The sequence below is a fragment of the Palaemon carinicauda genome, chromosome 13 (genome assembly GCF_036898095.1).
Source record: "Palaemon carinicauda isolate YSFRI2023 chromosome 13, ASM3689809v2, whole genome shotgun sequence".
NCBI classification, from domain to species: Eukaryota; Metazoa; Arthropoda; class Malacostraca; order Decapoda; family Palaemonidae; genus Palaemon; species Palaemon carinicauda.
The window spans coordinates 130,036,469-130,053,968 of NC_090737.1; positions in this window are offsets into that span (position 1 = coordinate 130,036,469).

Genomic DNA, 17,500 nt, shown 5'->3' on the forward strand with positions numbered 1-17,500 from the left:
CTTTCTCTTGTTTTGTTAAAGTTTTTATAGTTTATATAGGAAATATTTATTTTAATGTTCTTACTGTTCGTGAAATATTCTATTTTTCCTTGTTTAGTTTCGTCACTGGGCTATTTTCTCTGTTGGGTGCCCTGGGCTTATAGCATCCTGTTTTTCCAACTAGGGCTGTAGCTTAGAAAATAATAATAATAATAATAATAATAATAATAATAATAATAATAATAATAATAATGATAATGATAATGATGATTTAATGATAATGATAATGATAATGATAATGTTAATGATGATAATGATAATAATAATACAGAGCCCCCTACTTAAATTCCCCTCCCCATAGCTAATTCAAGAACATTAATCATATAAAATTGGAAGATAGTCATAAAATTCTATTTAAAAATGATCAACAAAATACATACAAAAGATGATAAGCAATAATATATCCATGCAGATTAATATATCACCCATAAATATATGTAAAGAATCAAGTGTTATTTAACAAACTTAATTAGATAAAATGTTGATTATCTGAGACAATGGAATCCATTGTAACATTTTTGACATTTTCATAAAAAAATAAACTTGTTTCGCATGCACCTACAGTATGTGTCTAAATTTGGACTCATGTGCGCGAAATGTAAGCAGGCTCGAGATTAAAGTAATTTAAAACAAATTAGAGGCGGCTCAATCTCCCGGGACTGGTTCCAAACATTAAAAAAGTTTTGCGTTATCAATCAAGTCGAACAGAGAAGAATTTCTCCTTTGTTACCCTTGTGAATATCAAACTCTAAATTCCTGAAGAATCCTTTGGAGTTTAAAACCATCCATCGCATTTTTTCTTCTTTTTTTTTTCTCCTTACGAGAGTATTAAATCATCTGAATTACCTTGTGCTATATTTAAACCTATTTATGTACGGCTTTATCATTTACATTGAAGTTTTCTTTGGCTGATAATTTTTACATGGCTCTTCCAAAAACCGAAGAATTTTCTTAGTTTAAAACCGTCCATCGCTAATTTTGCTTCATTGCGAGAGTATTAAATCATTATCTGGTGCGATATTTAAAGCTGTTTACGTAGGGTTTCATTACTTACATTAAAGTTCTCTTTGGCTGATACTTATCGAATAGCTCTTCCAAAAACAAAAGGATCTTCCTGAGTTCAAAACCATCCATCATATTTTTTTTTTTTTGCTTCATTACGAGAGCATTAAATCATCTGAATTGCCTGGTGTTATATTTTCAAACCTGTTTACGTATGGTTTCATTATTTACATAGAAGTGCTTTTGGGATGATACTTATCTAATAGCTCTTCCAAAAACTATGACAGCAAAAATGTAGCATATAAAATCGTTATGTTTATCTATCCACAATCAAAATAGGGTAATTGTGGAAACTTCTTTTTAAATTAAGCTTGAAGTATTAACCGGATGTCAATTTCTATATAAATATTTATTTCACGCATTCATCAAAACACGTACCAATGAATATTATCTTCATTTCATAACTGGAGGTAAAACTAAACGGACATTATTACCCGATTCATAATACAAATAAACACTCCAATATCAAGGTTATTCAACAGATTTATTGTCTTTTCCTTTTTCGTCGTAAAATTTGATACAATAACCTACAAACCAGAAAACATTAAAAAGGTCCTTGCTTAGCAATCTGCCAGACTGGAGTTCGAGTCCCGCTCAAGCTCGATAGTCTTTTGTAGTGTCTGCAACCTCACCATCCTTCGGAGGTAAAGATGGGGGTGGTTTGGGAAGCCTACAGGTTTACTTGTTGAGTCATTAGCAGCCACTGCCTGGCCCTCCCTGGTCCTAGCTTGGGTGGAGAGGGTGACTGATATTTTTTTGTAGTGTCTGCAACCTCATCATCCTTCGGAGGTAAGAATGGGGTGTTTTGGGAAGCCTACAGGTTTACCTGCTGAGTCCTCAGCAGCCATTACCTGGCCCTCCCTGGTCCTAACTTTGATTGGACGCTGATCATATATATATATATATATATATATATATATATATATATATATATATATATATATATATATACACATATATATATATATATATATATATATATATATATATATATATATACACACACACACATATATATATATATGTATATATATATATATATATATATATATATATATATATATATATATATATATATATATATATATATACATATATATGGTCAGTCTCTAGGGCATTGTACTCCTAGGGCAATGTCACAGCCCCTTGCCTCTGCAGTCCATGAGCAAGCTTTAAAATATGATTAATTCCAGATATTATTTTTATCAATGTGTTTTCATTTACCGCCTATATATCCTAAATCATTAATTAAAAGAATAACTGTAAAAAAATACTAAACAGAAAATGACAGAGGACCGAGAAGCCAAAAAGTGACACCTTATAATGAAGGATCCCTTTGGAATTTTTTTCCCTCCTGAAGTAGAGACGATAAACAGATGCCTTAATTTCCTGGCATCATAAATTACTTCATGGGAAATATAATATTGCTCCTCATTCATTAATCTTCCTCTCATTTTTTCTTCCTCACCATTTATCAAAGATGTGTCATGTCTAGGGTTTAATACGCTGCTTCTTATATCATTCTTTATTCAGTTTTTTTTTTCTCTTTCTGACCGGAATTTCATACATAGGAGTTTTTCTAGTTACGTCATGAGTTTTTTAATAGTTTTCCTTATGGTTTTCTTGAGCGGGTAGTTTCATAAAAAAAGGAAAACTGATTATCTTAAAAGGCTTCTTATTTACTTTCTTTTATATAATTCATTAAAAAAATATGACTTTTCTTGATTTTTATATTCACCCTACTCAAAAAAGGTAATTTCTCTCATTAGTTTTCTGTGTTGGTAGCTTTATAAGCATGAAAAAAACTGCATATCTTAAAAGACTTTTTTCTCACTATCTTTTTTATACAATTTATTACCAAAACAATATGATTTTTTTCTGCTCATCTTGATTTTTATATTCACCCTACTAATGAAATAGAATTCTTTAGAGACTCAGAACTTAAAAAGGATTTTGAGTATAGGATATCTCGTAATCATTCATTGTCTAAGCTACATGTAGAATTATTTTTTTCTTTTACAAATAATCACTTCCATTATGAGTGAAAATCTGCAAGGAAAAGATTTAAAGGCTTAACGCACCAGGACAGCCAAAGGATTATGTGTATTAGGCCAGTTATGAATAATAAATAAAAGAAATGTATTATACATTGTGCAGGAAACGCACAAGGACTGCCAAAGGATTTTGTACATTGGGCCAATTTTGAATAATGAATGAAAGAAATATGTCATACATTCTGAAAAAAAAAATCTTGAACAATTAAACAATAAACATTAATGAAGTCTGATACAAATGTCATGGTTCCCACTGAGCTCCTAAGGTCATTACATAGAACGAGTTACTGTCCCTTGCATGTGCCACTCATGAGCGGCTTTTAAACCTTTAAACGAGTTACTGGCTGAAACTGTTTCGTTCCTATATTGAATTATTGTCTTATTAAAAAAAATCAGGTTAGAAAATGTCCTAAAAGTAATCCTGTCACAAACGCTAACGAAGTTTGGCTTTAAAGTCCTTATTTTACTAATGGGTATTATCCATACTTTTTTTTTCCATAATTTCAGAGCTTTTTTTATTTTAATGCAAAACAAAAATAGTCTATAAAAGACCATACCACCAAAAAGAGATATTTTATGATGAAATTTTCCTTATAAATGTTTTTTCATAAAGTAAAGATGAAAGATATAACTTAATTTCAAGGCATTATACAATAATTTAATTCATAGTGAATAAAGGTTTAACCTTCATTCATTTATTGTCCTTCATTATGGTTGTGGTGGCCTGGTGGTAACATTCTTGCCTGGTAATTACCAGACAAGGGTTCGAGTCCCGCTCAGACTCGTTAGCTCCTTTGGTCGCTGTATCCTCACAGTCCTTGTGAATTAAGGATAGGGAGTTTGGAGGAGCCTATAGGTCTATCTGCTAAATCATCAGCAGCCATTGCCTGACCCTCCCTGGTTCTAGCTTGGGTGGAGGGGAGCTCAGGCGCTGATTTAATGTAATGTGGTCAGTCTCCAGGGCATTGTCCTACTTGATAGGGCAATGTCAGTGTCCCTTGCCTCTGCCATTCATGAGCGGACTTTTAAACCTTTAAACTGTCTTGTTTCTGCATGGAACGCCTTACCTTTTGCTCTTTACTAATATTTCTCTCTCTCTCTCTCTCTCTCTCTCTCTCTCTCTCTCTCTCTCTCTCTCTCTCTCTCTCTCTAATATACACTATATCATAAAGCTTACCGATAATTGGATCGTAAACCAGGAGAAACAAAGTAATTGTTTATTTTGTTTACTTACTTATGACGTTCTGTTATAATGCAATCCCAACTTATCCTCCAGAGTTTAGATATTCTATTTGCCGATTTGTTTAATCCACAGGATGTTATATATATATATATATATATATATATATATATATATATATATATATATATATATATATATATATATATATATATATATATATATATATCATTTATATATATTTATATGTATATATATACATATATATATAGATATATATATATATATATATATATATACATATATATATATATATATATATATATATATATATATATATATATATATATATATATATTTATTTATTTATTTATATACATATATGTACATACATATATATACATATATATATACATATATATATACATATATATATATATATATATATATATATATATATATATATATATAAATATATATATATATATGTATATATATATATATATATATATATATATATATATATATATATATATACATAAATAGAAAATAAGTGTCCGGCTATGTATATAAACATATATCTTTTTTTCCGGTAACACCTCCCTACCCGTCCCTCGGGTAAGGGTGAGAGGGAATAATCTTACCCTGGTGAGAAGGGGTTGCGTGTGTGTGCATATCTATCTTGATATCTACCCATCATTTTTGACAAGTCACGTACACTAGTTTAATAAAATAAGATATATATATATATATATATATATATATATATATATATATATATATATATATACATATATATATATATATATATATATATATATATATATATATATATATATATATATACATATATATATATACATATATATCATTATCATTATTATTATAATTATTACTTGCTAAACTACAACCCTAGTTTGATAAGGAGGATGCTAAAAGCCCAGGGGCCCCAACAGGGTAGGTAGCCCAGTGAGGAAAGGAAACAAGGAAAAACGAAATATTTTAAGAACAGTAACAACATTAAATTAAATATTTTCAAAATAAATTATGAAAATATTAATATAAAAAGATGAAGAGAAATAAGATAGAATCTTGTGCCCGTGTGTACCCTCAAGAAAGAGAACTCTAACCCAAGACAGTGGAAGACCATGGTACAGAGGCTATGTCACTACCCAAGACTAGAGAACAATGGTTTGAGCTTCTTACCATAGCTAAAGTCTCTCTTCTACCCTTACTAAAAAAAAAAAGCCACTGAACAATTGCAGTGCAGTACTTAACCTCTTGGGCGAAGAAGAATTATTTGGTAATGTCACTGTTGTCGGGTGTATGAGGACAGAGGAGAATATGTAAAGAATAGGCTACACTATTCGTTATATATGTAGGCAACGGTAAAGTGAACCGTAACCAGAGAGAAGTATCCAATATAGTACTGTCTGGCCAGTCAAAGGACCCCATAACTCTCCAGCGGTAGCATCTCAATGTTTGGCTAGTACCCTGGCCAACCTACTACAGTATATATGCATATACCTTTCAGACCTTTTCCACCTAAATATTATTCCCTTACAGCAGCTGGAGGGGAATTACACTTTTTCCAAAAGCCTGCTATAAAATCCCTTCCCCCAAATATCTGTCGCATCCCATCAGCTGACGCTCAACAACATAGAGGGAATCGTTAATTACTTTCTCTTTAATTTCATTTTTTCCATTTAGCAAATGGAATGAAAGTTAATAGGATTAAAGGGAACATGTAACAGGTCTCTGGGTCTCCAACCACCCAGGGACCCCCCCCCCCCCACCCTCTACTCCCCTCTCAAGCCATTTTGAAGTGTTCGGATATAGAGCAAAAAGATTTGCGTGTACTCTAATGACGTAAGTAAATTAAGTTTCATTTAGTGGGTTGGTTTTCTTAATATATTCGATATGTTTTGTGGTTCTTTATTCCACTTGAGGAAATAGAGAGTTCTAATTCCATGTTATATTACATTGTTTAATCCTCATTGTTTATTAAGGTAGTATGATAGAAATAGATTGATGCTTACATAAGTCCTTTTGTATTTTGTATATCAAATATCTGTTCTAATGTTGATAATGAATTTAGAATATTTTATTTCAATTTTTCATTACTTATATCGTTTATTCATTTCCATATTTCCTTTTCTCACTGGGTTATTTTCCCTGTTGGAGCCCTGGGACTTATAGCATCTTGCTTTTCCAACTAGGGTTGTAGCTTGGTTAGTAATAATAATAATAATAATAATAATGATAATAATAATAATAATAATAATAATAATAATAATATAGTAAATTCTCCTAGTATTGAGTTAAACACGCTTTTAAATTGCTCAATATCTTTTATGGATAAGACTATTAAAATATACACGATTAATTTGAAATATGTTTACCTAAATATATAATGTTTTCAATTATCCATTATCATGAATATCTATATAAAGTAACTTTTTAGAAACGTTAATGATAATAACAAGGAAGATGTTTTAATATACAAGAATTGTAATTAAACGCCTCACACGAAATGTAAATTACATCAAGTTGACGTAAAATTAATATGATTTAATTACCGATAGAATAAGAAATATTGAAAATAAATATACTTTACACAAGTTTGCAAGATATTCCATATAACATTTAATGATATAGAATTATATTTTCTTTCAAACGACGTGGACAGCAGTCGCAAAGGTTAGAATGAAATTGAATGTTGTAATCAACTCAAGTTTTTATCGTTTCTGTACCGAACGAATCTCTTTTAAAGAAATGTTAATTTATCCAGTAATATAATATACTGGTGTAAGCGACCTTTGCAAAGAGAAGCCCAGATATTTATATAGATATGCACACACCCAAATATTCCTAACTACAACCCACTGGTTTGGCAATTCGTGTGAGAATGATGTTTCCGAGTGTACTGTACCTTTCGGAAAACCCCTTTTACCAGGCCTACTCTCCCTCCCCCATAAGCGTGACAGGAAATATATACATACTTATATATATATATATATATATATATATATATATATATATATATATATATATATATATATATATATATATTTTATATACATATATATATATATATAGATAGATAGATATATATTATATATATATAATATATATCTATATATATATATATATATATATATATATATATATATATATATATGCAGTAAATATATTCATATATATATATATATATATATATATATATATATATATATATATATATATATGTGTGTGTGTATGTATGTACAGTATGTATATATATACATATGTATGTATATGTATGTATATATATGTATGTATTTATGTATATATATGCATATGTATATATATATATATATATATATATATATATATATACATATTTATATAAATACATACATATATACATACATTCATATACATACATATGTATATATATATATATATATATATATATATATATATATATATACATATGTACATGCATACACACACGCACATACACACATACATATATATATATATATATATATATATATATATATATATATACATATGTATGTATATCCAGACATTTGTTATCTATCAAATAGAAGAGATTATAACCTTATAACCATATTTACCTTTTTTATTTCCCTCTCTGTAATTATTTCCATTATGTTCTACCATAATTCCCTCCTTATTTATAAATATTCCCCCTTCTTCCCCCCCCCCTCCTTTTCCTTTCCTTCCTCTCGCTTAAAATATACCTTTTAATCTCTCGAGGGATAAACGCAAAGCTCCATCTTACACAGAACTCAATGATCTCTCGAGGTGAGTTCAAGCAAAATTTCATAAAGTCTTCCTAACAAATTTCTCCCTCACAACCCCTCCCCCCTCCCCCTCCCCCCTCCCCCCCTACCCCACAACCCCCTCATATGTTCTCTAACCCCCCCCCCTTCCCCCTACCCAGGGACCAGTAACCCCAGGGCTTAACTTTGGTGAGTAATAAGGGGCAATTTGCAAGAAGTAATTCATCTTGGTGGATCTTGTTGTTCACAGGAGATCAAAGTTTAAAAAGTAATCCGTCAGAATTGCTAAAGTTACGACATCTATCTTAGTCTTCTTTTTCTTCACTAAACCCCCCCCCCTCCCCCCGTCTTCACTTCTTCCCACCAAATACCCCCCACCCCCACAAACAACTCAAACAAGCCTCCTTCGTCAGTCTTTCTTTTCTTTTCGTGTCACTGTGGGGAAGTTCATTTTTATCTTATTTGTTTCCATGAAAATAGTGTGGTCCGTTCATTGAGGGTGGTTGTCCAGAATGTAGGTGTTAACACTAAGTCTCTTTTTAACTTTGATTCATTATCATACCTACATGATATGAATATATCTGTTGAGTCATCAGCAGCCATTTCCCAGCTCTCCTTGGTCCTAGCTTGGGTGGAGTGGGGCTTATGCGGTGATAATATGTATACTTGGTTAGTCTCTAGGGCATTGTCGTACTCGATATGGTAAAAAAAAGTCACGTTCACTAGTTTAATAAAATTAGATATATATATATATATATATATATATATATATATATATATATATGTATGTATGTATGTATATATATACATTATTATTATTATTATTATTATTACTTGTTAAACTACAACCCTAGTTTGATAAGCAGGATGCTATAAGCCCAGGGGCTCCAACAGGGTAGGTAGCCCAGTGAGGAAAGGAAAAAGGAAAAATGAAATATTTAAAAAACAGTAACAACATTAAAATAAATATTTTCTTAATAAAATATAATATTGATAAAAAAAAAGATGAAGAGAAATAAGATAGAATCTTGTGCCCGAGTGCACCCTCAAGCAAGAGAACTCTAACCCAAGATAGTGGAATACCATGGGACAGAGACTGTGTCACTACCCAAGACTAGAGAACAATGGTTTGAGCTGCTTACTATTGCTAAAGAGTGTCTTCTACCCTTACCAAAAAGAAAATAGCCACTGAACAATTACAGTGCTACAGTTAACCCCTTGGCCGAAGAATAATTGTTTGGTAATCTCAGTGTTGTCAGGTGTATGAGGACAGAGGAGAATATGTAAAGAATGGGCTACACTATTCGGTATATATGTAGGCAACGGTAAAGTGAACCGTAACCAGAGAGAAGTATCCAATATAGTACTGTCTGGCCAGTCAAAGGACCCCATAACTCTCTAGTGGTAGCATCTCAACGTGCGGCTGGTGCCGTGGCCAACCTACTACAGTATGTATGCATATATCTTTCAGACCTTTTCCATCTAAATATTATTCCCTTACAGCAGCTGAAGGGGAATTACACTTTTTCCGAAAGCCTGCTATAAAATCCCTTCCCCCAAATATCTGTCGCATCCCATCAGCTGACGCTCAACAACATAGAGGGAATCGTTAATTACTTTCTCTTTAATTTCATTTTTTCCATTTAGCAAATGGAATGAAAGTTAATAGGATTAAAGGGAACATGTAACAGGTCTCTGGGTCTCCAACCCCCCAGGGGACTCGCCCCCACCCTCTACTCCCCTCTCAGCCCATTTTGAAGTGTTCGGATATAGAGCAAAAAGATTTGCGTGTACTCTAATGACGTAAGTAATTTAAGTTTCATTTAGTGGGTTGGTTTTCTTAAAATATTCGATATGTCTTGTGGCTCTTTATTCCACTTGAGGAAATAGAGAGCGCTAATTCCATGTTATATTACATTGTTTAATCCTCATTGTTAATTAGAACACTTATTAAGGTAGTATGATAGATTGATGCTTACATAAGTCCTTTTGTATTTTGTATATCAAATATCTGTTTTAATGTTGTTAATGTTTTTAGAATATTTTATTTCAATTTTTCATTATTAATATCGTTTATTCATTTCCCTATTTCCTTTTCTCACTGGGGTTATTTTTCCCTGTTGGAACCCTCGGGCTTATAGCATCTTGCTTTTTTTCAACTAGGGTTGTAGCTTGGTTAGTAGTAATAATAATAATAATAATAATAATAATAATAATAATAATAATAATAATAATAAATAATAATAATGATATAGTAAATTTTCGTTGTATTGAGTTAAACACGCTTTCAACTTGCTCAGTATCTCTTATGGATAAGTTTATTAAAATATACACGATTTATTTGAAATATGATTACCCAAAAATATAATATTTTCGATTATCCATTATCATGAATATCTATATAAAGTAGCTTTTTAGAAACGTTAATGATAATAAGGAAAATATTTCAATATACGAGAGTTGTAATTAAACGCCTCACACGAAATGTAAATTACATCAAGTTGACGTAAAATTAATGTGATTTAATTACCGATAGAATAAGAAATATTGAAAATAAATACACTTTACACAAGTTTGTAAGATATTCCATATAACATTTAATGATATAGAATTATATTTTCTTTCAAACAACGTGGGCAGCAGTCGTAAAGGTTCGAATTAAATTGAATATTGTAATCAACTCAAGTTTTTATCGTTTCTGTACCGAACGAATCTCTTTTAAAGAAATGCTAATTTATCCAGTAATATAATATACTATTCTAAGCGACCTTTGGCAAAGAGAAGCCCAGATATTTATATAGATATGCACACACCCACATATTCCTAACTACAACCCACTGGTTCGGCAATTCGTGTGAGAATGATGTTTCCGAGTGTACTGTACCTTTCGGAAAACCCCTTTTACCAGGCCTACTCTCCCTCCCCCATAAGCGTGACAGGAAATATATACATACTTATATATATATATATATATATATATATATATATATATATATATATATATATAGATAGATAGATAGATAGATATTATATATATAATATATATCTATATATATATACATGTATATATATATATATATATATATATATATATATATATATATATGTGTGTGTATGTATGTACAGTATGTATATATATACATATGTATGTATATGTATGTATATATGTATATATATATATATATATATATATATATATATATATATATAAATATATACATATATACATACATTCATATATATATACATATACATACATACATATATATATATATATATATATATATATATATATATATATATATATAATATATATATATATATATATATATATATATATATATATATATATATATATATATATATATATATATACATATGTACATGCATACACACACGCACATACACTCTCACACACACACATATATATATATATATATATATATATATATATATATATATATATATATATATATATATATATATATATATATATGTATATCCAGACATTTGCTATCTATCAAATAGAAGAGATTATAACCTTATAACCCTATTTTCCTTTCATATTTCCCTCTCTGTAATTATTTCCATTATGTTCAACCATAATTCCCTCCTTATTTATAAATATTCCCCCTTCTTTCCCCCTCCTATTCCTCTCCTCCCTCTCGCTTAGAATATACCTTTTAATCTCTCGAGGGATAAACGCAAAGCTCCATCTTACACAGAACCCAATGATCACTCGAGGTGAGTTCAAGCAAAATTTCATAAAGTCTTCCTAACAAATATCTCCCTCACGACCCCCCCCCCCTCCTCCCCATCCCCCCTTCCCCCCTCCTACCCCACTACCCCTCATCTGTTCTCTAACCCCACCCCCCTTCCCCCTACCCTGGGACCAGTAACCCCAGGGCTTAACTTTGGTGAGTAATAAGAGGCAATTTGCAAGAAGTAATTCATCTTGGTGGATCTTGTTGTTCACAGGAGATGAAAGTTTAAAAAGTAATCCGTCAGAATTGCTAAAGTTACAACATCTATCTTAGTCTTCTTTTTCTTCACTTTCCCTCCCCCCCCCCCTATCCCCCGGCCTTCACTTCTTCCCACCAAATACCCCCACCTCCACAAACAACTCAAACAAGCCTCCTTCGTCAGACATCCTTTTCTTTTCATGATACTGTAGGAAAGTTCAGTTTTATCTTCTTTGTTTTCGTGAAAATACTGTGCTCTTTCCATCTCAGCTGGTTGTCCGAAATTTAGAGTTAACACCAAGCCTCTAATTACCTTTAACACTTTATCATAATTACATGATATGAATATATAAAGGGCCTTTCAGTAATGGGTTTTGTTGATTTTAAATCAGTAAAACTAATCAGGATGTTTTTAGAGCTTAATACATTTCATTGAATAATTATACCTTTGTGATTGACAATTATAGATTTCAATTATAGATTCAGTTGATCTTAAATCATTAAACTAGTCAGGATAATTTTATAGCCTAATACATCTCAGTAAATGCTTATACCTAAATGATTGATAACTTTTAACTTTACTTAGACCACGTCTGAAGGCCTTTCAATTATAGATTTAATTTTTCTTAAATCAGTAAACTAATCAGGATGCTTTTATAGCCTAATACATCTCAGTAAATGTTTATACCTAAATGATTGACAGCTTATAACCTTACTTAAACCACGTCTGAAAAAAAAAACGAAGGCGAGTTTTATCTTTGCCGGAAACATCTGGATTATTCTTTAATGATGCAAAGGTGTGTAAATCATAGAAAACAGAAGCAGAAGGAGAATTCCAAAACTAGTGGGGGATTTATCGATAAGTCATAATTTTCCTTAAACACCACAAGGCTTAAAGGTCGCTCATTAATGGCAGAGGCAAGTGACAGTGACATTGCCCTAGCAAGCAGGACTGCCTTAGAGGCAGACCTATATACATATGATCAGCACCCAAGATTCTTCCCCACCCAAGTTAGGACCTGAGAGGGCCAGGCAATAGCTGCTGATGACTCAACAGGTAGACCTATAGGCTCCCTCGAACACCCCATCCTTAGTTAATCGGATGGTGATGTCGCAGCGACAAAAGGAACTAATGCGTTCGAGCGGGACTCTAACCCCAGTCTGGCAATTACCAGGCAAGGACGTTACTAACAGGCCACTACAACCCTTAAAGGTAAATCTAGTTATCTCAGGCTTAGAATCTTAGGAAAATAAAGTCATAGTAAAAATTATCGTACGACCTAAATCGACGAGAACATAATACTTCAAATTAAACCAGAATTTTTAATTCAGTAACCTCATAAACGTCACCATCACCATCGGGTTTAATCCCATTATCATCAGCAAAGTTCTTAAAGTTCTTAAACTTTTGGGATATTAAATTACTTTACTTGATCTGGAAAGGAAACTTAGACAGCCTCGTGGAATAATCCGAGGCCCCCCTTTTTAATGCCGTGTAATCTCGGTTAATGTTGGTAGTTCGCAATATTTAGGGTCATCAGTTTCAGCTATTCGTAGTAGAATTAGTGGTGACGGAGATAGTGGTAGTTGTGCCTGTAGTATCTAAGAAGTTATGATAGGTTATCTTATTAGGAAACACGTATTCGCAAATATACACACATGTATATATATATATATATATATATATATATATATATATATATATATATATATATTATATACATATATATACATATATATAATATATGTAATATATACATAAATAGATATGTTTAATATATATACATATATATATATATATATATATATATATATATATATACACACATATATATGTATATATACTGTATATATATATATATATATATATATATATATATATATATATATATATATATATATATATATATATATACAATATAGACATATCCAGATATATATATATATATATATATACAATATAGACATATCCAGATATATATATATATATACAATATAGACATATCCAGATATATATATATATATATATATATATATATATATATATATATATATATATATATATATATGTGTGTGTGTGTGTGTGTGTGTGTGTGTGTGTACATGTGTATGTGCATCTATGTGTGTTTATGAATATATCATATTTTTGAGAATTCATTACATGTACATAGATTAAATAATCTTGCATAAAACTACCATCTTGTCATTTTGTTAAAACATCCTTCGTACGAATATAATTTTCTAATATATTTCCATAAGATATTCTGAGAAAACTCCCAACTTCAAATGATTGATTTCACAGATACAAGGCATTGCGTAATTGTGTTCAAAGCCGGCCTTATTACACCGTCATTAATTACGCTAAGTGGATAACATTCTACCACCATCATTCATTTGCCTCATTAATCACCTCCTCTTCTCGTCTAATGATTACGAGGGTGTATCGTAATATCACATAATCATTATCTTTCTCATTATCTTTATTTTTTCCCCGTTTTATCTCTTCTGTTTTATTTGCTTCATTTGTCTGTTTTCTGGGTAATCGTGTTTCCATCAATCTTGGAATTAGGATATAAAGACAGATGGGTTTCATTTATAATGAGAGCTTAAGAAAATTTGTTTTATTTTCAAGTTTTGTGGGTGTATATATATATATGTATATATATATATATATATATATATATATATATATATATATATATATATATATATATATATATACATATATATATATACACACACATATATATATATATATATATATATATATATATATATATATATATATATATATATATATAAAATGTATGTGTATCATACACACACACACATATATATGTATAATATATGCGTTATACATACATACATATATATAAATATATATATATATATATATATATATATATATATATATATATATATATATATATATATATATATATATATATATGTGTGTGTGTGTGTGTAACTATATATATTTATATATGTAAATATATATATATATATATATATATATATATATATATATATATAAACAACAAACAACAAATGCAGCCGTGTCTTGTCCACTATAGGACAAAGAACGCAGACAAGTCCCTAATCATACCTGGGGTTTGGCCGGTTTTCATAACCACGCTGGCCAGTGTGGATTAGTTCAACAAACAGGAAACTCTTCATAATGAATAGAAAAGCTTGAAATACATTTGCACTGACTAATAAATGAAATTCACTAATGAGCACCGAGATGTATCAATATGTATCATGCAATATGTATCATCACGCATCGTTCATAATTTAAAAGTTATCGTAGACAGTACATCCGGCAAATGTCTTTTAATTAACCTCCGTTGTCAATAGACTTTTGGGATAAGCATGTGGAATACGAAATGAATAGTTACTATGAATATCTCTGGGCATTCACTTTGATGTCATGCTAGTAATTCTCTTTGTATTTGTCATCTGTTAAGTACATAAACGTTCCGATATATTTCTTTAAACGAAAACACTCACACTCATATATATATATATATATATATATATATATATATATATATATATATATATATGCGCATATATATATATATATATATATATATATATATATATATATATATATATATATATATATATATACACACACATATATATATATATATATATATATATATATATATATATATATATATATATATATATACATATATACGCACACATATATATATACATATATATACACACACACATATATATATATATATATATATATATATATATATATATATATATATATATATATATATGGGTACCAACTGTCTTAAATTAGCAATATAAGTACTTGCTTGAAATGACGATCACATTGCACAAAGGTACTTTGCAACAATTTCCGCGTTCGCTCTAAATATTACATGGAAAAGGTCAAAAAGTAGTTATACAATAATAAAAACCTTATGAGACACACTGAGACTGAATTTGATATGGAACAAAAATGGATCTTGAATATAATGGCATATACACCTAAGATTTCAATTATCTCTCTCTCTCTCTCTCTCTCTCTCTCTCTCTCTCTCTCTCTCTCTCTCTCTCTCTCTCTCTCTCTCTCTCTCTCTGTTATACATTTATAGATCTGTGTACTGAAAATCAAGTTAAAAGTTTGAACTTCTGAAGTTCCACCGACTCAATTGATTAAGATCGTTCCATAATCTGTCTCATTTAATCATCCAAGGTAAAAATTACTTGAAAAAACTTGGTAACCATCTCAATCTCTCTCTGCGTCTCTCTTCCAAAAAATATCCCTTATATTTACAAATATATTCTAATAATCCTGCAAATGGTTAAGTTTATCCACCTCTATAAGCAGTACCAGCTAGGGCCACCAAACTAGTTCCAACGCTAAGGCAATTTGGATATAGACGGAGGATGGAACGTTTGAACTTATTCGACGACTAAGGGGACAGTTAATAGAGGCATTTAAAATTCTTAAGGGAATAAACAAATGTAGATTACAACAATCTATTCACGCTTAGCACAAATCAGTCCAGATGTAACGGATACAAAATGGAATTGAAAAGATGCAACACCACTCTGTGCGGTAATTTCTTTACATAAGAAATACCAAATACATGGAACCGACTTTCATAGAATGTAGTGAACAGTAACACGGTAAACGAGTTCAAGAATAAGTTAGACAAGATAATAAAAGCTCTCTAAACGTTCAAACCAAATCGCTCCACCCAAGAACAAATGGAGTCTCCCAGGATGTTCTAGATATTCTTTGAGACATACAAAATCATTGTAACTCCTTCTCTCTCTCTCTCTCTCTCTCTCTCTCTCTCTCTCTCTCTCTCTCTCTCTCTCTCTCTCTCTCTCTCTCTCTCTCTCATAAGAAGTTTTATAACTCGGCATCCAATAGCACTTCTCCATTAATCCAATTGGGTTTATTTTTCTTGATGTAATAAAACTAGCTGACTATATTCGCTCACAATTATGACTTTCTAACCTATACTTAATTGAAATATACTCAATAAAAGTGCTACACTTAATGTTTAATCCTCACATATTAATTACCCTTCTATGGGTATAGTTAGCTCTCAATTATGAATCTATACTTTTAGATATTTTTAGAATTTAGTATATTTTTTTCGACATTATATGACTTCCGATGATTTGTAGCTCTAATTTTCCTTTGATCAACTTAAAGTAATAATTAATAACTTGTTCTTTCTAGATGATTTTTCTTTCAATTTAGAAACATAACTATGAATGCCAAGATATTCAAGATATTTTGTATATTTAAAGGTCTAAAGGCCGCTTATTAATGGCATAGACAAGGGCCAGTGACATTACCATATCGAGCAGGACAATGCCCTAGAGACTGACCATCTATAAAAATGATCAGCGCAGAAGCCCCTCTCC